At 37.4% G+C, this 23,294-nt stretch overlaps 1 long non-coding RNA gene across 1 annotated transcript in view; it reads left to right on the top strand.

Moving 5' to 3' along the window:
• The window catches only part of LOC111095131, a 94,638-nt gene that overhangs the window by 56,721 nt on the left and 14,623 nt on the right, over positions 1-23,294 (top strand). The window lies entirely within an intron of this gene.

Below are 23,294 nucleotides of genomic sequence, written 5' to 3'. Positions count from 1 at the left end.
TTGACTCAATCAAAAGTTTTGGTATAGTGGCATTATCAGAAGAAATGCTTTGGCATCAAATAAAAACCTTAAATCAAAAAATAATTCTCCTTTAATATTCAAAAATATCCTTGAAATGAGGATGGGCAAAGCGGTGTGTCTGTTGCTCCACACTAGTGCTCTATCCATGCTGCCAAAGAAAGAAGAATTTCAGAATTATCCAGATGAATCAAGACAAAAACAAGCCCATACAAACTGGTCTTGGTTAGTTCTAATGAGCAAGTTTTAAAATCTGGAATGCCTGCATAATTTCCTCAGTATTTTTCTCTATTTCTCTATCCATGGAAATGATTTTTTGACTTTGTCTAATTCTCCAAATGCAATTTTTTATTTCTCAACTGTAATATAACATAAAGCCTTAGAACTCTTGTAGCTTATGTGTGTATTATCTTCAAAAATAGCTCCAAATTATTGAGACCCTACTATGTGATGGCCATAATTGTATATGTTACCTAAGTACAACATTCCTATGGGAAAGGTATTATTAGACCCATATAATAAGGCAAGGAAACCAAAGCCAGAGAGATGAAATAACCTAGCCAAGGTCTGAAACTAGTGAATGCCTAAGCTTAGATTTGAACCTCAGTTTAAAGTTAGTTCCCCTTTAAAAATGCTATATTGCTGCTTTTAGGTAGTTATATATAACACAAAAGAGATGCTGATGCTTTGCTGTCAGTAGTCCCAGCACTATGATTTTATTGTCTAGGAGTTCAGCTATCTCACTGTGCCTGAATCTTTGTAATCACAAGAACATTTTGCAGATGTCTGGCAAAGGCAGGGAAGCAGTTGTGGTTGTTGACATCAAGCTGGCACTTATGGGGTGTCTATCTTGTTCTCAGCTCTGTGCTGAGCTTAATGGGACGCACAAAACACTGGAAGATCTAGTCCCCTTCCTTGATAAACTAAACAGATATTGTTTCTTTGAAAATCTTTCCTACCTCACAAGCATTTCACCAGTGACAGTTGAAGTGATTTTAGATGGTTCGCCAATTCCTGAATTAAGTGATATTGAATCTTGATGAGAATGTATTCCCTTTTCTATCCTTCAATAATCATCAAGAAGAATGGCTCAGTTTGGTGCTAGTATGTTTTTTAAACTCCTACTAATCTCTTTCGCCAATAAAATGAAAGCAGGCATTTGGCTCAGAGGCTTTGGCAAGCAAGAGAGCATTTACTTTATTGGTATCCTCTTTTTATGACATTTGATGTTAACTTTCCATTTACCATAGTGATATAAATTGTCGTTTTTAAATGAATTTAGGCTAAAGAGTAAGTCATTCAAATAAAGATAATAAAAATCTAATAATACAGACATATGTTAATAATACATTTTAAATAATACAAGGATATGGCAAGAAAGCTAACTTTGAAAATCAAAGAGAATTGGCAGGATCTTAGGCAGGTCATCCTGCAGCATGCCTTGGATGAGACTCTGGCCCGGCTCGATTGCAGGGGAAAGCTGTCTCCAACTTCTTCTGTATAGAATAAACAGAAGTGGAAAATTATTTTTCATAGTAAAGAAATTGTACATTTAAACAATTATTCATATAAGCCTCATACTCATTGATTAGGTGCTATCATAAATAGAGTGACCGATAAGTGACTTTCGTTGTAGGCAAACTATAAATAATCTCTGGAAATAAATTCAAGTTGTTTATAAAAAGATACAGATAATAAACCTTGACATGGTTCTAGCAATTAAAAGAGTTGCATTTGAGGAAATGTAACCAGAATAAACATGTAATATATCTATTATTTAGTTATAACAACTAAAGAGCATCTTGCCTTCTGTACAAACTTTCTCCTTAGGAAGCAAATCCAGGCAACTTAATGAGAGCCTTCCGGGATCCCTGGGTGGCGCAGCGGTTTGGCGCCTGCCTTTGGCCCAGGGCGTGATCCTGGAGACCCGGGATCGAATCCCACGTCGGGCTCCCGGCATGGAGCCTGCTTCTCCCTCTGCCTGTGTCTCTGCCCCTCTCTCTCTCTCTCTGTGTGACTATCATAAATAAATAAAAAATTAAAAAAAAATGAGAGCCTTCCTGCCCAACATCATCCAAGAATATATACCCCACATGGAGCAAACATCCTATTGTCTGTCTTTAAACACTTTCTATATGCTAACACTCCTGTGTCAGTTCTGTGAGGATGGGATTTTTTTTTTTTAAAGATTTTATTTATTCATGAGAGAGACACAGAGAGAGAGAGGCAGAGACCCAGGCAGAGGGAGAAGCAGTCCATGCAGGGAGCCCAATGTGGGACTCAATCCCGGGACTCCAGGATCATGCCTTGGGCAGAAGGCAGGCGCTAAACTGCTGAGCCACCCAGGGATTCCCCAAGGATGGGGTTTTTTTTGTCTCTTTGCTGGAACATGTGATAAACAGTCCTGCACATTTGCTGATTGAATTAATGAAAGCTGCCACTTAAGCTCCTGATTTTATATAATCATTTCAGAAAGAAATCCTTCTGTAATGTTTTTCACTCTTCCATCGCTTTCTCTATAGCAGGACTCAACATTACCTCCATGTGTCAGGGTTGTCACTATGCAAATTAAATAAAAACAGAATACTTAGCACGCTGACCTCCTCAGGTGCTAGTGAGCATCATGAAGCTGTTAGCCCATACCAAATAGTCCCAGGTTGGTAAAACTTCCAAACTCTTGCCACTTTTACATTTTCCTTTCTCTTCCACTGCTGCAAGACTGTCAACTCTCATCACTGTTAACTGTCAAAGTACCTGATTTTCACAGCATCCTGTAAAAATTCTAGGACAGCTGCATCTGGATCATCAGACTTAATAGAATTCTGAGATATGTATGTACACATACAAGTATATGCAATAAATATATATTTTATGAATAAATATATAAATACATATTTTTTTCTGCTTGGAATTGAGTGCTCTAAAGAGCAGAGGGAAGCTTTTCAATGATATGATTAGTGGAGTACTATATAAGCTTAATACAGGAGCTCTGTGACATCTGTTGAGATGCCTGTGACATCTGTGAGCTGCTGAGAACTATTTTCTTTATGTTTCTATTCCAAGTTATGATCAGTCTAGTTGAAGTTTCCAGATAAATAACCTCTGAATAAGTAGGGGTGCTGGAATAAATAATAAATAAATACAGCCTAATAATATCTTAAAGCTCATTCATTTTCCACAGTTTGAATTTAAAACTCTGTAAAGATATTTTCTAAGACAGAATGTGTTTTACCCAAGTATATGATTTCAGAGATAATGGGGTCTTCATGTTCTCATCTCCATGTACTTGGTTGATTCCTTTCATTTTGCCATAGTTAATTCTTTCAATTAAAAGTTTTGATTCCTCTTAACATAAAAATCCATCTCCACCAGGAGAGGTAACATTAACTCCCACTGGTGAGTTTTTAACTTGAAATGTTCCGGATCCTTTTCCTGAAAGCAAGGTTTGATGATTATTATGGACCTATTATATGTCAGGTGGGCCTTCACATGACCTCGAAAATAAAGCAGAAACCCTTCCTGTAACCCACAACAGCCTGCAAGATTCAACTTGCTGCCTCTCTTCTAATCTTCCCGGGCTCTCTCCTCTGGTTCAGAATCTCCCAGCCCCCTTGGCCTCCTTTTATTAGTGCCTCAAAAGTGCCAAACTCCTTTGCATCTCAGGACATCTGTCTTGATGTTCCCTTAGCTCACAGCCATCTGCTCCCTGGCTTTTCCCATAGCTAAGCTGTCACCTCTTCAGAGAAGCCTCCTTTGAACGTCTTATTTAAATTACATCTTCCCTCCATATTATCCTCTCTTGTTGAAAATTCTTTTTATCCATTGGTTTTACCATACTTGTAATTATTTATTTGTTGATTTGTTCTTTTTTTTCTCTCTCTCGCTTCCCCTATGCTTAAAGATCTGTGATGGTAAAACATCTGTCTATTTAGAGACCATCATAAGTCCATCATCCAGCACAGTAGGCCTTAAACAAATATTGATGGAAGGAAGGAAGAATAGGCCACTAGACTCCTGAAGTCTGGGGAAAGGGAGGGAGATTCATGAGCTTCTTCTTCTTTTTTTTTTTTTTTTTTTTTTTTAAGAGAAGCTAGAAATGTAAAATTTCATGTGAATTCAATTGATGTTAATGCTGGCAACAAAGTTGGAAATTTTAAAACTTTGTGGTGTCTAGTGAGCTAAACACACCTATCTAGACTGCCACACTGACAGAAATTTTCATTCCCTTTTCAGTTTTCCTAAAGGCAAAACCTCTTCCAAGTATGTAGTAGTATGTGATAACTCCCTAAAATTCACTCCCATCACGTGGAAATCTAGGTGGCTTAAAATTCGATGTTTCCAAGACAATCAAGATTATTGTTCTGAGTTCTGTCTTTTAAATTAATTTTGGTTGTAAAATATCTCTTTAATATACCTAACTCAGTCATCAGAAAGCTGAGTGCCTAGACAGGCCACTATAATTTTTCTCTTTGCTGGGTTTATCACTTATTTGTGCAGCTTACAGTTGTGTTTTAAACTTAATGCATTTCATCTTTCTTATGTTACTGATTTTCCTTGGAAAATTGATTTAAAATAATATATATATATATATTAATAGGAAAGGAAACATCAGAATAAGTCTTATTCCTTATTTTCATAGGATTAATGGCTTGTCAGTAAGCTATGCACCAAGGGCCAAATCTGTTCACTTGCCTGTTTTCATACAGCCTGAGAACTAAGAATGGTCATTACATTTTTACATAGTTGAAGCACTGAAAGAATAATAATATTTGGTGACACAAAAATTTTATGAAATTCAAAATTTAGTGTCCATAAATTGTATTGGAATGCAGTCACGTTCATCTTTAATGTCCTATCTATGGCTGCTTTTGCACTACAGTAGCACAGCAGAGTAGTTGCAAAATATACCCATATGGTCTACAAAGCCTAAAATATTTATTGTTGTCCTTTATAGAAATTTTGATTTAGAGAAGTAATTACTAGATTTTGGGATTTCATGGATCAGTAAAATGAAAGAGGTGGAGAGGAGATTAAACAAACACAGAGCTGCCAACTTTCAGTTCACTGCCAATAAAAACACTTAAACAAATGTTGTCATCACCAGAGTTTAATAAAAAAAAAAAGTACAAAGAAATAAGAATGGACATCCTCTCAGAATAAAGGGAAAACTGTGCATTTAAGAGGATGGGGATTTCAAGTTAAACCTAACTAGTTTGAGTACACGGTCCAGTTTTCTCTATCTGTCATGAAAATGTGCAGATTAATCCTTTATTAGTATTATTTTAATAAACTAGCAAGTTTCTAGATTATACCATTTTCCCGTTTTTTCCTTACCCAACCCACACTCCTGGATCTCACCCTACCGAGAATGCGTGTTATGTGGGAATGCATCTCACTTTTTTGGCTTTCATTATTCATCACTTTTATTTATGCATTCCAAGTATCAAATTAGTTTTAGTACCTTTGAAGGCAGAGGCTACAATTTGTCATTGTTTTTCACCATTTTAACATCTAACATGATATCAAGAATATAGTTAGTGCACCTGTACTTTATAGAACTAATCTCCTTGATGCAGAGTTCTCCTGGCTCCCACATTGTCTCTTCTGATTTATCCATAGAAAATACTGATGTTGAGAAACAAATAAAATCATCAGTCTTTTCTACCTATGAGAAATAAATGGTTGCTTTCCAAGACATTAGGATGGTCCACTGTTGGCAATACAACCATGGAGAAAGGCTCCTTATAACCTCTTTTTATGTAATTCATTTCTCTTGTGGTCATATGATACAGATCACAAGTTCAAGAGCATTTTGCATATTATCCATGTGGCACAAAGTCACGTAAGGTCCCTATCAAAATGGGTAACTGAGTTTAAAAGCCTGTGACCATCGAGAAAGAATATCAAGAGGAAACTTAATATAGTAGTTGAAACATATAATTTGCTGGCTTAGAAAAAAAAATAGGCCATGATGGCTCTTTAAAAAAAAAAGAAATTAGTGATTATAGGATTCAGCTGCTTAAGCTTTGATTCGGAATAGGACCAAAGAACCCTCAGGACTCCTGTGGAGTTTTCTCTCTGCCTCTCTGCCAGAGCTAACCCTTCAAGGTAATTAAGAAATAATTTCATAGTAGCCACACATGTAGGCAATCAGGCCCAATATAGGAAACACCTGTTTTTACTTCAATTCTGGCCTGCTTACTAATAGGCCATATTTGTCTTGGGACATTGTGTTTGCTTGTGTAATTGTGCATAGCACATTTTCAGATTTTACCACAGATGGATCCTGAAAGCAGTTCTGAGTGAGTGTGTCTGGGTAAACAAGACACAAAAAGCCTTCCTCATCTTCTGTACAAACAGACGCAAGCAGAACGAGGCCCTGCCCTCCCCTCTGCCCACACTGTGCATGGCAAACAGGAAGCAGTTGGTGAACAGCTTTGGTCTTTCCTGGCTTAGCAACCAGGTTTCTTTTGTTTGGCTAACAACTCCAGGCCCATCCAACCAAAAAGAGTGGAAAATATGCAGGTCAACAGCCAGACAGTGATAAGTGCTGACGAGTAGCCTCGTCACAGAAGTAGAAGAAACCCTGATCCAGTGGGAGGATGTGCTTCAAGTGTTTAGAGTTTCAGTACTGTGCGTAGTAGCTGCACTTTGACGAGTGTTCTTACGACCAAGGCCCAGAGAAGGATGTTCTGAGAGTCACAAAAGAGTGGGAAAAGCTATTCGAGAACATGGAAAACAGAGAGATAAGGAGAATTGCAAGGAGAGCATGGATAGAGGAGGTTCCAAAGTCCAAAGAACGAGGTCAGAATGAAAAGTGGCGTTCTGCTGCTTGGTTTATATATATGAATGGAAATGAGGTGGAGAACAGGGGCAGTGAAATGGAAAAAGTCATGTTTGCAAAACGTAGATGCATATTTATGGTTAAGGGTATTTTAGGCTTGAATTATCTCACCTTTTCCTCAATTTTATACTTTGTTTTGGGTGGATGGAAATAGAGGAAAATATTAACAATATTCATGACTTCTGTATAAATTGTGTCCCTAGACATAATTTTTTAAATAGTAGTTTTGTTGAGGTATAATTCACAGACTGTAAAATTTACCTTTTTTTTAAGTGTACAGTTTAGTGGGGCTCTTTTCATATGGAGCCAGAGTTATGCCCCTAGTTTTAGAACATTCCATCACTGCCTCCCTCAAAAAGTCTATGCCCGTTAGCAGTCACCCTCCGTTCCTCTCCTCCCCCAGCCTCTTCAACTCCTAATCAGCTCTCCATATTTATGGCTTTGCTTGTGGTGGCCATTTCATGGACATGGAACCATACAATATGTGGCCTTTGTGGGTAGCTTCTTTTGCTCAATAGAATGTTTTCAAGATTCATCGGTGTTGTAGCATACAACATTACTTCATTCCTTGTCACACTTAAATAACTTTCCACTGTATGTGTATCTCACATTTTGTTTATCCATTCATAAGTTGTTAGACACTTGGATTGTTTCCATTTGGGCGCTTTAGGAATAATGCTGCCATGAACACTCAGGTTCAAGTTTTTGTATGAATGTACATTTTCAATTATCTTGGGTGTGTAGGTGTGCAATTGCTAGATCATGTGGTAGCTGTGTGTTTGGCTTTTTGAGAAACCACCCAGAGTTGTTTTCCAAAGCAACTGCCTGATTTTCTGTTCCCTCCAGGAATGAATGAGGGTTCTGATATCTTTGCATCCTCTCCAATGCTTGTTATTACCCATCTTTTTGATTATAGCCTTCTTACTGAGTGGTCAGTTATGATTCTGAATAGTCCTCCAAAATGGCCTAGCACAGGTGAAGCAGGCGTGGGTCTTTTTTTGAGTTTTATCACGTAATCCATATTATTTGGGGGTTGTAGACCAAGTTACTTATATCAAGAATATGCATTTTATCCTAATTTAGGGCTGGTTTTACCCTCTGTCAGTAGATATCACTAAATGTAGGTCACGTTTTAGTAATTACCATGGGCACAATATGCAGGTGATTTTATTTGCAAAGTTGTGTTTTGGATTAAGTGCTGATGTACACCAAGTGATGAAGCCAATACCCACATTGATGTAGATAAGTACTCTCTTTGCTGGGACATGACCAACATTGGCTGTAACTGCATGGTACCCAAACAGAATAGCACAAGTAGAAACCCTAGAAATGGCTGATTAGGCCTTTTCCTAATGGAGGTACATTGAGGCAGTACAGCCTAAGGTATTGAAAAGAGGGCTGGCCTAGCAATCAAGGGATTTGGATTTCAGCTATGTGAATGAACTGTACCCGATCTTGTTCCCTGGCACTGACTCTTTCTTACCAGATGAGATGTGACTGCTATTGCTCACTAGAGTCTCTCCCTGTATTTCTACTGAGTGCACTTAAGAGTTTTTACGTTATCGCTTCCTTTATTGACTGCCTTTGTCCCTCGACTGTAAGCTCTATGAAGGTTAGGGAATCCCTTCCTTTTCATTTTCAGTGCTTAAGCTCAGTGCCTGACATAAAGTAGCTGGTTATTAAATATTGTGAAGATCTTATACAAGCAATTAACTACAACTGTGGCTTGACATTATTATAGAGTGTTATTTACCTAAAGAGTACCTCCCTCTACAGTTACTTATTTGTAAAATATAAATTGGGAGTATTTGTAGTACCTACCTCTCTGTGTTGTTATGAGGACCAAATTAAATATAAATTAGTGGCACACATAAATATACATAAATATCCTACTTTTGATTCTCACTCGCCACTATCATTTTCTCAAAAATTAAAAAGAGTTGAATGAGAATCTCATTGACATGCCTCCCATTGCCAACATTCTGATAATACATTTGCTAGCATGATAATCTATTTGCACGGTGTTTATGAAGATTCCATTTATAGAGTAGGTGATATGGTGTTGACACATGTATGTAGGAGCTTGATAACAAAGAAAGTTCCTGATTTCATTTATGGAGACAAAATTACATTTGACAACTGTATTTTTCTCTATAGCATTTGTGGTTTGAAACTCAGCTCTATTTTTGTCTTATACATTGACGATACACAGTAAAATATTAGGGCGGGTTTAGAAAAGTTTGAGAAAACATCGTGTCCTTTGTGATGAAATAAAATCCTGTGGATTGGTTGCTTTTTGATTTAGAAAAGGTCATCATTATGGACCATTTCAAATTTTCAAAGTAACTTTAAGGGCACTCTGCTTCTCTGGGGGACCCCATAATGGGGAAAACACTGGCCCTTTCTGGTTTTCTAACTATGTTCTGAAACTCCAACCTTGAATTCCTTATCTCATCCAGGAGGAAAACGCAATATTAGTTCCTGCTCTTCTGAAAGTATTTTCTTTAAAATAACAAACCTCCAGTTAGGGAAAATGGTCATTACTCAGATTCAATCCATTTATACTGATACTGATTTGTGTTGAAGGACTATCTAACTGGCCTTGTCAGTCATAGTTGGATGAATGGAGCATAGATGATTCGTACCCTGCTTAAACCCCACAGGTAAATTTTACTCCCCTCAAGCTATCTTTGAATTTCCCCTTCCATCTTTCTCACCCAAGACTAAACTTTCCATGTCTCTTCTCTTTTATCTTCCTTGGTTTTACCTTCTATAATCACTCAATTTTTAGTTCACCTCCATCTTACTCTTTTTCCAACACCCTGAGGATTCTGAGGGCTCAAAAAGTAGTAGCATAGGGGAAAAAAAGTAGTAGAATAGAAGATGAGAAGAGAAATCTGAAGGAGAATGTAGAAGCAGAGTTCATTGCAATTGAAGAAGATAAAATGAAAGAGAGGACAGGTTACCAAAATACTTCAAGAAGCATATGGGATATGTTTTCCTGGAAGCCTTGCGGCTAAAAGGTTTAAAGAAAAAGCACCAATGCTGGATATCAACACAGTTTTACTGACATTGAAAAAAACCTACAGGAAATGTTCTGGTAAAAGGATTGTGCTATTTGGCTTTTTAAGAAAACTACTTCCTCTTTAAAATAGGCAATTGTAGACAAAATATTTTTCTAGATTGTTTCCCTTCTATTACTACCTGAGAACTCTTTTGTTCAGCCAAAAATGACAGTATTTACTATCTCTGACATGTTTAAATAGGCTTTCCTGTAAAGAGCAGTTACTTAATTGAATTCAAGGACCAGGCCCAATCTGTATATAAAAGAGAGATTTTAGTAAAAGTCCTAGTGTTTACATAGTTTATTCTTACAAGATAATGTCACTATACTTAAGATTTCTATAGTTAATTCTACTCAGGTCAAGGAGCATTTGGCCAAAATATCACTGAGCAAACCACATATTACATGGCTTTGAGCCATTTGTAGTCCAAATACTTAATATCCATGAATAAATCTTGGGTGGAGTGGCAGAATGACAAAAAGTGGGAACCTTTTTTGAAATCCCCTTGTTCAAATATTATTGTGAAATGTAACTCAGTAGAAAGTTTTCCAAAATAAAGTGAGCGAATCTAAATGAATAAATTAATGTATGTTAAGTATTCGTGTAGTTGTTACATACATCAAGAAATGCAACATTACAAGCTATAGATTTATAGGAATCTTGGCATTTGGCACAGTCTGAATGTTTCTGTCTCCCCTCCCTTACCCCTCCCCTCCCCACTCCCCTGCAAATTCATATCCTAATCTCCAAGGGTGATGCTATTACTCGGTGGAGGCTTTGGAAAGTGATTAGGTCATAAGAATGGAGCCCTCATAAACGAATTAGTATTCTTATAAAAGATCCCACAGAGCTCCCCAGCCCCCTTCCTCTATATGAGGATACAACAAGTAGTCTGCAACCCAAAAGAGAGCCCTCATCCAACCATGCTGGCACATTGAGCTCAGACTTCAGTCTCCAGAATTGTGAAAAATATATTTCTGTTGTTTATGAGCTCTCATATATATGTATGTATATATATATATATTCTGTCATAACAGCTCAAAGGAACTAAGACAACATCCAATAGAATAAGTCCTCCCAGCTTATTCTTCAGGAAGGGCTTAGCTTTTCATCTTTTGTTATTGCATTTATATTTTAGAAATAGATTTTCATGTTCTAACAAAAATCCTGCTGGGATTTTCATGAGGATTGCATTGGATTTCTAAGTTAATATAGAGAACAAAGTATATTTATCAATTATTCATTTAAGTCTTATTTTTAATAAGTTTCATAATCATCTCTATGACAGTCTGGCATAAGCTTTAGCAGATTTATTTCTAGGTATTAATCCTATAAAGATTATTTCATAAAATTTTATAATTATAAATGCAAAAGTTTTTAACTTACTTTGATGGATTTTTTTGCCTAGGTATTTGAATTTATAATATTGTAAATACTTTCTCTATTTAAATTTTACTTTTTATATTTTATATTTAGAAAGAAAATTAAGTTTTATATGTTGATTGTCTATACTGCAAACTTGCCCAGTTGTCTTTTTAGTTCTAAGAATGTAACTGCAGATTCCTTCAGTTTTTCTTTTTTTCTTTTTTTTCATTGATTTCTAGTCTTATACCATTGTGGTGAGAAAAGATGCTTGGTATGATTTCAATCTTTTTAAATTTACTGAAACTTGCTTTGTGACCTAATATACGATTTATCTTAGGGAATGTTTGCTGTGCACTTGAAAAGAATGTGTATTCTTGAATGGAATGGTTGGTTTTGAATGGAATGTTCTGTAAATATCTGTTAGTCCATCTGATCTACTGTGTCATTTGAAGCTGCTGTTTCCTTGTTGATTTTCTGTCTGGATAATTTATCCATTGATGTAAGTGTGGTGTTAAAGTCCCCTGCTGTTATTGTATTAATTGTCAGTTTCTCCTTTTATGTCTTTTGGTTTCTTTAGATTTTTTAATTTACAAAACCATATATTTATAAATAATTTTTGCTCTTCCTTTTTAATCCTTATAATACTTTTCTTACCTCTACAACACCATCTAGGACTTCCAGCGCAATGTGAAATAGAAGTCTTGATGTCAGACATTCTATTTTTTTTTTTAAGATTTTATTTATTTATTCATGAGAGACAGAGAGAGAGGGGCAGAGACACAGGAGAAGACACAGGGAGAAGCAGGCTTCATGCAGGGAGCCTGACCTGGGACTCAATCCTGGGTCCCCAGAATCACACCCTGGGCTGAAGGCAGCACTAAACCGCTGAGCCACCCAGGCTGCCCATATGCCAGACATTCTATTTTGAAAGAGAAACTTTCCTTATTTTTACCATTAAGCATAGTGTATATTATAGGTATTTATAGATAATCTTTGTCTCATTAAGGACATTTTATTTTTTCCTCAATTTACTATGGGCTTTTGTTTTTTAAACATGATGGATTAGAATCTTGTCAAGATCTAGGTACTCATTGTTATGAATCTCATTTCTTCTAGAGCTTATTAGTGACTAGAGCTAGTAAATATAGGTATGGATACAATCATACACATACATGAATATGTATTTTATTTTTGTTTTTTTGTTTTGTTTTTTAGACTTTATTTATTTATTTATTTATTTATTTATTTATTTGAGACAGAGAGAGAGAGAGAGAGAGAGAGGCAGAGACATAGACGGAGGGAGAAGCAGGCTCCATGCAGGAAGCCAGGCGCAGAACTCAATCCCGGGACCCCAGGATCATGCCCTGGACTGAAGGCGGTGCTAAACCACTGAGCCACCTGGGGTGCCCATGAATATGTATTTTGATATCCATCTGTGTGTGTGTGTTCGTACTTATGAGTTTACAACTGATACCTCCTCCAATTCCATTGCAACAGGGTTTATTCTAGCCTTTCTTCTTTCCTTCTTTGCAGTTACTTTCTCTATTGAGAGAAACCCAGATCTCATTATCCAGAATATATTTATATTTATATATTTATGTATTTTTTCTCATTCCTAGAATATAAGGTTTTAGATTTTTTTTTTTGAGAGAACGAGAGAGAGAGAGAGAAAGAGAGAGAGAATGCATGAGTGAGCAGGAAGGTAGGAGAAGAAAGAGAGGGAGAGAGACAATCCCAAGCAGGTTCCATGCTCAGTGCAGAGCCTAATGTAGGGCTTGATCTCACAACCCTGAGATCATGACCTGGGCTGAAATTGGGAGTCACATGTTTAACTGACTGAGCCATGCCCCTAGTTTTAGAATTTCTAACTCATAATCCTGTGAAAAAAATTTGCTAACTAGAGTATTATATTTTTATAGTTCCTTTTGTTCTCAGCCTTAGAATTACTGACTATATTGTTTTACAGTTACTTAAGATGCCTTTTCCCCCACCCTTTTCACTGTGATTATATTGTTGATTTGTATTGCAGTTGGATATGTTTATTACTATTTACATTCCACTTGGCATTTGCAGTTGGTATATTTGTTACTGTTTATATTCCACTAGGGGTTGCTTTCACAATGTAGATGAATTTATTTTTTTATTTTGAAATTAAATTAAAATAAATTAATGTTTATGAAACATTACCATGGTTCCACATGTCAGAACTTTATAGAAAGGTACACTCAGATCAGTGTCATTCTGATCATCCCTCTTTCTTGTTTCACTGCTCCCATTCTTGTCACCCCATTCCCACCTAACCTTTGTAGGTAACCTATCTCATTATTTTTTGTTTTATCCTTCCTGTATTTTTTTACATAGATGAACAGATAAATATATTTTATCTCATATCCTATTTCTATTACAAGATAGCATAACAAGCTACTCTTGCATTTGTTTTTTTATATTTAATCTTATATCCTAGAAATCATTCCATTTCAGTTCATAAATAACTTTCATCCTTTTTATTACTGCCGCATAGTACTGTATGATTTATTTAAACACTCTCCTATATGTAGAGATTTATGATGCCTACAACATTTTGCAATGCAAATAATACAATGACTAACCTTGTATGCATGTATTTTTGTGTTGTTAGAGGTGCAAATTCCTAGGTGTAGGTCAATGCATGTGTAACTTTGTTAGAATTACCAAATTCTTCTAGAATGGTTGTACCACTTTACATTTGCATCAGCAGTGTAGGAGACTTTTTCCCCACAGCCTCATCAAATGAGTGTGTTTTCAATATATTCTTATAGTTGCTGATCTTATAGGCAAGAAATATTATCTCAGTATTTTTAACTTTAATTGTTAGTAATTCGGAACATCTTTTGACATACTTAAGGACTATTTATATCCTTTTTTTTCCTGTAAACTATATTTTATATCTTTCCCGTTTTTCTATTGGTTTTTAATTTTTTGTCCTTCACATTTTAAGAGTTCTTTGTACATTAGTCCTTGGTCTGTGATAAATGTTGACAATGTTTTCTCTTAGTGTATCAGCTCTCCTTTGACTTTGATTATGATGTAGATTTTTTTGCCTTGCACAAGTATTTATTGTTGTTTTCAAATTTATTAATTACTTATTTTATTCCCTTGGGATTTTAAGGCATAGTTAGAAAAACTTCGCTTACAATAAGATTAAAGGGAAATTTACTCATGGTGTTCTAGTATTTGTGTAGTTCCATTTTCTACATTAGGTCTTTAATTTTCTTACAGTCCACTCTTGTGTGTGGATCAAATTTTATATTTTTCCAAATGGAGCCTAATTTTTTTCAGCACCATTTATTAATAAGTCCATCTTTCTAAATGCATTAGTATCTGAGGCTCTGTGTCCTTTTTGGTAAAATGTGGATAATATCTGTTTCAAATCCTGGTGTACAACTTAAATGATGTAACTTATATACTATGCCACCATAGTTCCCTAAGTGCACCGTAAGTGCTAGTTCTCTTCCTATGAAACAATTTACTACCAGTTGATTTAGTATATCAGGATGAAACCTGCATCTGTCTAGATGCAGCTGTTCTCAAATAATATTGTTCATAAAAATCACCTGGGATGCTGCCTAAAATGCACATTACTTGGCTCTGTCCTTTAGATATTCAAACTCAGTGGGTCTGGTGTGGCTCAGAAATCTGCATTATAACCAGGCCCATGTGTGATTTTGAGACCAAAGCCTGAGAAGCATTAGTCTGAGGGATGTGCCTATTTTATCCAACCTCATAGTAATAATTGAAAATATGCAAAAATTATAAACCACCTAGGGTAATAAATCCCTATATTCATAGAACTATTTTACATCAGTTACAGAGCAATTTGTGATAAAAATACTGAAGATTTCAAAAGTAAAAGTGTGATTAGAGTTGATTTTATTTCATTTAAAATAGGTAATTTTTTGAGAGAGATCATGAAAAAAATGAGGAATGTGGATATAAAGGGAACAGTTGCGTTACGTGTTTAGTGATTTTTGGTGTGTTATATGCTTTCCGCCTCGAAACATCCTCCCTTAGAATCTGACAACGTGGGGACACCTGGGTGGCTCAGTGGTTGAGCCCCTCCCTTTGGCCCTGGTCGTGATCCTGGAGTCCTGGGATCGAGTCCCACGTCAGGTTCCCTGCATGGAGCCTGCTTCTCCCTCTACCTGTGTCTCTGCCTCTCTCTGTGTCTCTCATAAATAAATAAATAAATAAATAAATAAATAAATAAATAAATAAATAAATAAATAAATACATACATACATACATGCATACATACATACATACTTAAAAAAAAGAATCTGACAATGTGGAGGAAATAGATGAAAGATGTATTTTGTACTGGTTTTTCAAGGCTAATTACAGAAAATAAAAGACAGAGGAAATCTCTTCTTGAGTAGATATCTTTTTTAGTTCCAGTTAAGCTAAAAATAATGTGTGCTTGACTTAAACATGAACTTAAATTTTATGCCAGAAAATCTCTCCCTAGCTACTTACTTCAATAAATAGATTGATGCTAAAAGCACATTTGCTGTTTAGAAACCATTATAGAAGAATGCTGCCTCTGTGTCTCTTACTCCATTACTGATATATGTAGCAGGTGACAGGGAGACCATAGCTGTGATTCATTTACGAGTATTGTGTCTAAAAGTAATTTTTGTGGCAGCTCAACCACTGAGTGATTTCAGATTTCTAAATAGATGGTAAAGTACATCAGCGTGATTAAACGCACTCCCACAAGAACAAGTGTTTGTTCTCAATATCATCATGTAGCCTGTACAACTCTAATTTGAGAGTCTAGATGTTCAAAAACACCTGTCACAGTACATTGTACATGATTATGTTTTGTGTGGTGGGATGATGTGTGACAAGCTGAGTCTCTTAACTGAAAAGTAAAATATGAAGCGGCCTCCTTCCTCCAATAAGGCTTCAGCTGCCAAAGTGATTTTTTTCTATTGTTAAGGAATTTTTAAATATTAGGTACCAACTTTGCATATTTAGAAAACTTACTCTTTTTTCAGTTGGATGATTTCTCAGGTAGGTGATTTTGAGGAGTCCATATAATTGAGATAAGGACTCCCCTTGTCTCATTCTAATAGGGCAAATAGAACACATTGAAAATCACTCAACATATTGTACAAATAATATATTTATGTATATACATATGATTTATATCAGGTACTGTTTTCTTATTTGGCAATCATATTGTGGTCTGTTGAAAAACATCTCTTTAAAGGAATATACCTCACATAATTCAAGGTGAGAAAAGGGTAAACATATATATTTTATGTTTGTAGAAATTTCCCAAGGAAAATAATGCTTAAATGATTTTTTTAAAGATGTTATTTATTTATTCATGAGAGATACACACAGAGAGGCAGAGACACAGACAGAGGGAGAAGCAGGCTCCATGCAGGGAGCCCAATGTGGGGCTCCATCCCAGGTCTCCAGGATCATGCCCTGGGCCAAAGGCAGTGCTAAACCGCTGAGCCACCCCAGCTTCCCTGCTTAAATGATTTTAACATTATTACAGAGATGGTGTGAATTAAATGTAAAACATGAGTATCATTTTTTATAAATTTATTTTGTTCTATTTCATTGTATCCAAATCTGTATCATTGTATCTCAGACTTCTTCAGTGTGTCCTTTTTTAGCAGGACCCAAAATCCCATACCATGCCCAGCATGCCACTCATTTCCCACTCAGTAAAGGAGAAAAGACATAGGTGAAGACAGGAAAATACATTACTATATAAGTACACATAAACACAGACACACACACACGCACATCACAGACACATGGAGAGAGAGAGGAGCACTTTAATTTAGGAATGGCTGAATGGATTCTTCATACTGAAACCATATAACATAGACACATACAATCTAGTCATTACAGAAATTATGGGTCATAGCCCAAAAATACTGTTGATGCCCATATGTATGACCATGCACTATATATAGCATTTACCATGCTACCACAATAAGTAGACAGATAATAAGCTAGAATGAAAGACAAAATGCACAACTAAAAATGAAGTTCATTTTAACACAGTATTATATCAATACCTGATTTCTGGCATTCAAATTATGTGTAAGAATGAAATAGTCAAAATCTACCACATTTGACAACATAGTGTATGTCAGCTGGTCTTCAGAGTAGGATACTCTGAATTTAAGTGCTCAGTGTGCTCAGGTAACACTAATTTATCTTGCAAATACCAGACTTAAGTAACTCTAATAGCTCACACAATAATTTAGTCATAACTTTGAGTCCTAAGTGAAAATAACAGTCTGTGGATTTGCATTTCCCTCATAGAAGAGCCAAGAAGGGGTTTGCATTTTGAGAGAGTTGTGAAGTATATTGGTAGCCTGCTTCTGACCTTGGAGCTTACTTTAAGAGCCATTGGTTACACGGCAAAGGGAAAGTGCATAGTTTTTTAATAGCCATAAATTAATGTATGCAGATGTCACAAATTATTTGACTGGTTAGTTTCACACTGTAAGATCTTAATGAGATTCAGTGCCCAGTGTCACTGGCTAGGCTGACCTCAGGGCCTTTTCACACAAGAAAACATGAAAATGAGAAGGGTTTGCAGGTCAGCTAGAGCAACTTTCCTCCCAATAACTCTGCAGCTGGATTAAACACACTTGGAGGTCATTGTAATTGTCTTAGGACGTGAGGGTTACAGTAGCTCTAAATGACTTGACTGATGTCACAAGCCAGACAGGTCAAATTTTCACTGTTCTGTAATTTCCAAATATCAAATCAGTAACTCCTAGACTCATATACCTCAGATTACCAACTGACAGAGAATAGAATATTTGCCAGAATATTTATCAGAAAATTCATGCTGAAGCCATACTTCACCTTGAACCTAATTACCTCCCTGAGCTACCATTATATCCCCCAGATTTCCTCAGTCTCCAGCCAAAATTATGATCCATTTTCTCTTTTTGCAAATGGGTTACAATGAAGAAAATAATTTTACTTTTTTATTTTATTTTTTAAAAGATTTTATGTATTTATTCATGAGACATACAGAGAGAGAGAGAGAGAGAGAGAGAGAGAGAGGCAGAGACACAGGCAGAGGGAGAAGCAGGCTCCATGCAGGGAGCCCGATGTGGGACTTGATCCCGGGTCTCCAGGATCAAACCTTGGGCTGAAGGCAGCACTAAACCGCTGAGCCACCTGGGCTGCCCTAATTTTGCTTTAAATAGCTGAAAAAAAGACCTCAGATATGGTCAGATGAAGTGATATAACATGAACTGAGATGTCTGGCATGTTGATATAAAAATGCCTGCTCTGCATAGACTGGAGAATTTAGGATTATCACAGACAATGAAATTTTATTAATATGGAAAACAAATTGGCTACACATCATCTGTTTCCAGTCGGTTCCTGACTCTCACCAAATTTTAGAACAGGCTTGATTGAGATCAAGGGAGCACTTTAAGTTAACCTTTCAAATTGAGAGAGAGAGTGTGTGTGTGTGTGTGTGTGTGTGTGTGTGTGTGTGTGTGTAATTTGTATTTGCATATTGGAGTAGTTAAGTCTTTAAATTTAGCTTACATTTTTTTCTACTGTCTCTCAGAAGTTTAGCAAAACATACTTTCAACCCTATACCCTCTTTATTCTGGACAAACTATCCTCAGCTATCTTATTATTTGTCTAACACCTCCCAACCTCTAGCTTTACTGTCGAATGGAGAATAAAATTTTTTCCTTACTGATGTGCACTCAGAATTTCTTGAGACTCTGGTTTAGACAGGAGAATGTCTTTACCTCTTCCCCTGGGCTTTAGCATCTGTTTGGTCTACCAATAAAACTTACCAACCTTAGTATTTCCGTCTCAGTCCCTCTCATCAAATGGGTCTGGCTGTGTGCTTCCAACATTGTAATAAGAAAGAGCTGCCAATAGACGTGAGTGGAATGAATTGTTTATAGGAGTTCCAAAGAAGAGAGACACACAATTGTGGTACTGCCAGAAACCCAATGCTATGACCACATCCAATCTGGAAGGATAGCAGATATAAAGGAACCTGCCTCAATTCCTCCCTCCCTGTTTCTGGACAACATCTTTAATCCCTCACAACTCTCTTTCCATTGCCAGCTCTATGGTGACAGGGATTGATTAATTGATTTTGCTTTTTTGTATGTGGTGGATTTCTAGGACCCAGAATATTACCTGCTATATTCACATAACATGCATACTATAAATAACTGTTGAGTAAAATGGCATGACTGGCTGAGATGCAGCTTCAGAATCTTATGCAACATGATACTCTAGACAGTCAAAATGAAATCTGCTCACCACCCTTGAATTCTGGGTTCTTGCATGCCAATTTCATTGTGAGTATGCCAGGACACAGATTAAGGAATCAGCAAATTGTTAGCTCACAAAGCAGGTATCTCTAGCACCTCTTCTGGGTCTGATCTATCTCACATTATGGCTCTAGGGAAATACTAAGGTTGGTGACTCTAACATAAGATGGCATGTTTCCAAAATTAAACAACACGGGTGTGGTCACTGTGTCAGATTCCTGGGACTTCCATAACAAGTCTCCACCAGCTGCGGATGGTTAGAAAAAGAAAAGAAACATATACTGTCTCATATCTGGAGATTAGATATCTGAAATCAAGATGTCTGCAGTACCATACTAACTGTGAAGGCTCTAAGAGAGAATGCTTCTTCTCCTCTTTCAGCTTCTGGAGGCACCAGGTATTACTTGGCTTGTGACAGCATAATTCCTATCTCTGCTTCCATCATCACAGTCTTCCTTGCGTGTGTTTTTGTGTCCAACTCTCCCTTTCTTTTCTCTTATACAGACACCAGTCATTGGATTTAGGGCCTACCCAAATCCAATAAGACTTCATCTTAACCTAATTATGTCTACAAAAGCCCTGTTTCCAAATAAGGTCACATTCACAGGGACCTGGGGTTATGATTAGAACATAACTTTTGGGGAGCACAGTTCAAGCCACTCCAGTCACTGTGTGAGCTCCTCCAATAGGAGCTTACAATTGAGAGTAAAGTTACAGATGAGTAGACAGGAAATTACAGCTAGGTGATGTGTTTTCATAAAGGAAGCATGTTATGAGGGCAACTAGAAGAAATGTCTAGCCAAATTGCCTAAGGGGCTCCGAATTGCACACAATAGCACATAACAGAAATCTGATAGCAGTGGCTTAACTAAATGGGGACTGATTCATATTATATAACAAGAAATTGGAAATAGGCAGTTCACATCTAGTGCCACTGTTCAGGAAGTCCTCGAGAACCCAGGTTCCTTCTGCTTTCCTTCCCTTCCACTGGGGCTTTTGTTCTCATAGCTACATAATATTGGCTTCGATGCCAGACATCAGGTCTGCACTATAGAAAAAAATAGAAGGAGAAGGGAAAGAAGTACTTGTGGGCTGAGTCTGACCCTTTACATCCTGGAGGCCCTACCCGGTAGACTTCTACTGGTAATTCATTGGCCAGGACCGAGTCACATAGACCTTCATAGTTTCAGAGAGACTAAGTCAGTGAATGTTACTAACTGGGAACATGCTGGTCTTTGCAAAATTGGAGTTCTATTAGTGATGTACAAGTGAGGAGGGCAGCTAGTGGATTTTGCCAAAGAAACTGTTGCAATGATAGAGAAATGCCAAAACTGAGAGTTGAAGGATTACTAAGGGTCTCTCAGGGCTGAGGGCTGGGACGGGTTTTCCAGGTAGAGGGCAGGGAGTATTTATACAGATCTGAAAGTGAGAAACGCCAAGAAAGAGGAGTTGACAGACTTTTTATGCTGAATTGCAGGAAGTGAGGTAGGAAGTCACACTAAGAAATGAGTCTAGGTAGGAAAGTAGGGGCCTGTAAGCCATATGTATCATGTAGGGCTTTGTATATAATTAAAAACCAACTTTGGCAGAAGTTTTGAGCAGAAAATGGAAGCATTCTTGGGTAGCTCACACAATTTTCCAGGACTACACGACCATATATAGTGCTGCGCTGCCAGGAAGAAAGTCCAGATTATAATGCAGAACTGATCATTGTTGATGCTGCCGCTGCTACCACTGCTAAGTATTGACCCCAATAGACTCAGGATATTATCAACAAAACCCCACTTCTGAGGTCTGAGAACTCGCCCCTCCTAGAACTTCCTTATTATCCACAACTATATCACCTCTCAAATCAAACTCTTGGAAAGAGGTCTTGATGAATGAAGCTTCATGTGCCTAAATTATAGCTTGCAAGGAAGCTAAATACTTGGCATGTTTTACATCTGACACAAGAAGTGCCTCTTTCTCTCACCAAGAAACTCCCCCAAATATGGAAAGAAGCTTCAGATGCCGGGCAACTAAAATGGCCAAGGAACTCTATGAGGTAACAGAAAGTGCAGGGAGTATGTGGAAAAAAAAAAAAAGACTATGGTCAAAAAGGGGGATGTTTGAATTTAAGATGAGGAACCAGTCCTGAGGTATGACTAGGGTCTTGTTTCCAGGGAATGCCTTTGAACAAGGAGATGGTATCAATAGTGAGATCAGAAACTGTGTTCTGGATTATACCAGACTGCCTCATGGAATGAGACAAATAACTATGATATTTCGTCTTTCTCTACCTGATTTAAAAACAAGAAGAAGAAAACTTGTGTTGTTGGGTGAAAAGAAGAGTCCAGGAGTAAGCCTTCCCCTCCCTCTCTGCCCTTTGGACCATGCTGCTGGACCAAAAGCAGCAGACATTTACTTCCCATGGCAGGACAAGTGGTCAATACTCCATCTCTTATCCTTGTCCTCAAAGCTGTCACAAATACAACAGGCCAGTGGGGAAATGAAGCAGGAAGACTGAGTGAGTAGCTGGGGACATAACCCAGATCACACCTCCCCAGCTTTTCTCTCAGAGCAGCATCTGTATCTCACATGAGTTCATGAGGATTTATTACCATGGTACTTTCCTCCCTCTTCCCCTAAGGAACTGAAATCTCTAAATCCCACTAAGATTAAGCCCCAGCTCTAGTTGCAGGAAGACATAAATAATGAAAATCTCTAGATCTTCTCCTCTCCATCTTCCACCAAATCATAAGAAAGTAGACTGGATATTAACTTTCTCGCAGGTTTCAGGCCCAGCAGCTTTTCCTGTTAAACAGTAAGTGAATGCTGCGAAGCAGGCCAAAGGGGCCAAGGGCTCTAAGGTTGCCGGGGTGGGGGGGGGGGGGGCAGGACCTGCAAAAAAGATCAAGGGGTTGCCTGATTGACCACACAGATTACCTTTGTATATTCACTTGGCCCCTATGTGATAAGAGGAGGCCTGAAAGTTGCTGCACCCTCCAGGAGAGGCATATGGATTGGCAAGAGGCTGCTGCAAAAGAAACTATGAAACAGGGGGCATGTGCCTCAGACTACAACTCCAAGAGTAGGAAGGTGAGAGCTCACTTTCTTGAATGGCCAAACCGAACCAGTTACAGCACAAGGGTCACCGGTGCAGGGAAATAGCAGAACAGGTGCCATAGCAGTGAGAAGGGAGGATCCAGAGGACAGCCAGTGGATCTAAGACTCTGGCTACCCCTGCCATAGGGACACAGTTTCCCTTCTATATACCAGAACGCCATTGCTTCATCTTGGGCAAGAAAAGCGAATCATCCAGAAGGGGCCATTTAAAAAATCCTTCTTTCTTTGCTATTGAACATTAAGAAAAGAGACCTTTTAAACTTTAAAGGAAACTAAAATACTAATGACTAGCAAGTCTCTTCCCAGGTGGTGGGGGCCTCATAAGGAAAATCAGTTCAGCCATAGGAAATAATGAAGCTGCTTTTTTGGCGCACATTTAGTGAGTAAATTTAAGATGCCAATACCTTTTGCATTAAGCATTATTTTTGTTGATGCATGTCATGCCTAGTGCTTTTTGTTTTTATTTGTAAGTGGCACCAAATTTACTTTTCCCCACGTTTGTGCTTGTTTGCGTGGCTTGATGATCTATTAACATAGAACTGATAACTTGAGAAAGTTATC

This window comes from Canis lupus, chromosome 3 (genome assembly GCF_011100685.1).
Source record: "Canis lupus familiaris isolate Mischka breed German Shepherd chromosome 3, alternate assembly UU_Cfam_GSD_1.0, whole genome shotgun sequence".
Classification (NCBI taxonomy): domain Eukaryota; kingdom Metazoa; phylum Chordata; class Mammalia; order Carnivora; family Canidae; genus Canis; species Canis lupus.
This window is presented reverse-complemented; position numbering and strand designations above follow the sequence as displayed.